A 2,806-nucleotide genomic window follows, 5' to 3' on the forward strand; every position below is an offset into this window, starting at 1 on the left:
TCTTTGGAGTTATCTCTTTCGACATTTGTGCATTGTCCATTTCCATTTTAGAGGTACTGTTTTTCTTAAATCAAAACTTTGAGTTTTCGCACTTCCTTCATGCTGTAAACGAAAGAGGCAAATAGATCTCCACAAAATAAAAATATTAGACTTTACATGTGGAAAATATTTAAAACAATAACAAATGTAAGTAAAGAAAATTTATTCACACACCACAAATGAACACAAAATTTTTGTTGTCCAAGTTTTGGAAATTCCACAAGTTCAACCCAGTATCTTGGAATTTTATAAGAAAGAGATTTCTTCCACATAAGCTTTAAAAATGGATATGGATGTGTGTAACATATTAATGATGCAAATCACATATGGATCCAAACCTTTTAAAGAGAATAACAAATGCTCATTAAATTCTCAAGTGAACGTGCGGTGGGATATTTACCCAAGTCAAACAAGCCATTATTTAACCTTTTTACAAAACGCTGACCTAACAATCATAGATGATTCTAAAGTGACTTATCATGCGTAACGGGCTATATTACCCCAAGAAATGGCTTCTGGATTGGGAGTCAACATTCAGTTAAAAATCCGCTAGTTCCCCCTTTTCCAGACGATTGCAAAACCTGATATATAAAAACTAAAAAGAGCATACAATCCCTAAAAATTATTGACACTCTTTGAAATTATCTCTCTCTACATTTTTGTATTGTCCATTTCCATTTTAGATGTACACTTTTTTCTTAAATCAAAACTTGGAGTTTTCGCGCTTCCTTCATGCCGTAAAAGAAAAAGGCAAATAGATCACAAAAAAATGAAAATTTTAGAGTTTATGTGCGGAAAGTATTTTAAAAAATAACAAATTTAAGTAAAGAAAATATTTTCATACACCACAAATGAACACAAAATTTTTTTTGTCCATGTTTAGGAAATTCCACTAGTTCAACCCTAACAACTTGGAATTTTAAAAGAAAGAGATTTCTTCATAGATGCGTTAAAAATGGGTATGCATGGTTGTAACATGTTAATGATGCAAATCACCTATGGATCCTAACCTTTTAAAGTGAATAACAAACGCTCATTAAATTCTGAAGTGAATGGCAGTCGGATATTTAAACGAGTCAAAAGGGCCATTAATTTGCCCTATTACAAAAAGCTGACCTAACAATATGGTTCGTAACGGGCTATAGTACCCTAAGAAAGGCTTATGGATTGGGAGTCAATACTTAGTTAAAAATCCTCCCCCTCCCCTTTTTTCCCGACGATTGTAAAACGTGATATATAAAAACTAAAAAGAGCTTACATTTCCTAAAAATTACAGACACTCTTTGGAATTATCTCTCTCTACATTTGTGCTTTGTCCATTTCTATTTTAGATGTACTCTTTTTTCTTAAATCAAAACTTTGAGTTATCACGCTCCCATCACGCTATAAACGAAAAAGGCAAATAGATCACAACAAAATGAAAATTTTAGGGTTTATGCGTGGAAAAATTTTAAAACAATATCAAACGTAAGAAAATAAAATTTAGTCACACACGACAAATGAACTCAAAAGTTTTGTTGTCCAAGTTAGGAAAATTCCACAAGTTCAACCCTAACAACTTGGAATTTTATAAGAAAGAGATTTCTTCCACACTTGCTTTAAAAATGGATATGCATGCTTGAAACATGTTAAAGATGCAAACCACCTATGGATCCAAACCTTTTAAAGAGAATAACAAACACTCATTAAATTCTCAAGTGAACGTGCGGTGGGATATTTACCCGAGTCAAACAAGCAATTATTTTACCCATTTACAAAAAGTTGACCTAACAATCATAGCTGATTGCAAAGTGATTTATCGTGAGTAATGGGATACATTAACCCTGTGAAATGGCTTATGGATTGGGAGTCAACACTCAGTTAAAAATCCCACGCCTCCCCCTTTCCCTATGATTGCAAAACATGATATATAAAAACTAAAAAGAGCTTACAATCCCTAAAAAATATAGACACTCATTGGAATTATTTTCTTCTGCACATGTTTTAAAAATGGATATGCATGTATGTAACATGATAAAGATGAAAATCCCCTATGGAATCAAACTTTTTAAAGAGAATAACAAACATTCATTAAATTCTCAAGTGAACGTGTGGTGGGATATTTACCCGAGTCAATCAAGCCATTATTTTGCCCTTTTACAAAAAGCTGACCTAAATATCATAGATGATTGTAAAGTGATGTATCATTCATAACAGGCTATGGTACCCTAAGAATGGCTTATGGATTGGGAGTCAACACTCAGTTAAAAATCCCTCCCCTCCCCCTTGTCCCGACGATTGCAAAACATGATATATAAAAACTAAAAAGAGCTTACAATCCCTAAAAATTACAGACACTCTTTGGAATTATCTCTCTCTAAATTTTTGCATTGTGCATTTCCATTTTAAATGTACTCTTTTTTCTTAAATCAAAACATTGAGTTTTCGCTCTCCCTTCATCCCGTAAACCAAAAAGATAAATAGTTCACAACAAAATGACAATTTAAGAGTTTAAGTGTGGAAAAAATTTCAAAGAAAAACAAATATAAGTAAAGAAAATTTATTCACACACCACAAATGAACACAAAAGTTTTGTTATCCATGTTTGGGAAATTCCACTAGTTCAACCCTAACAACTTGGAATTTTATAAGAAAGAGATTTCTTCCACACATGCTTTAAAAATGGATTTGCATGCTTAAAAGATGTTAAAGATGCAAATCACCTATGGATCCAAACCTTTTAAAGTGAATAAAAAACGCTCATTAATTTTTCAAGTGAACGTGCGGT

This window comes from Aristolochia californica, unplaced genomic scaffold (genome assembly GCF_029961685.1).
Source record: "Aristolochia californica isolate CCGP_79_NKW_82.1479 unplaced genomic scaffold, dmAriCali1.0.hap1 SCAF_1, whole genome shotgun sequence".
Lineage (NCBI taxonomy): Eukaryota > Viridiplantae > Streptophyta > Magnoliopsida > Piperales > Aristolochiaceae > Aristolochia > Aristolochia californica.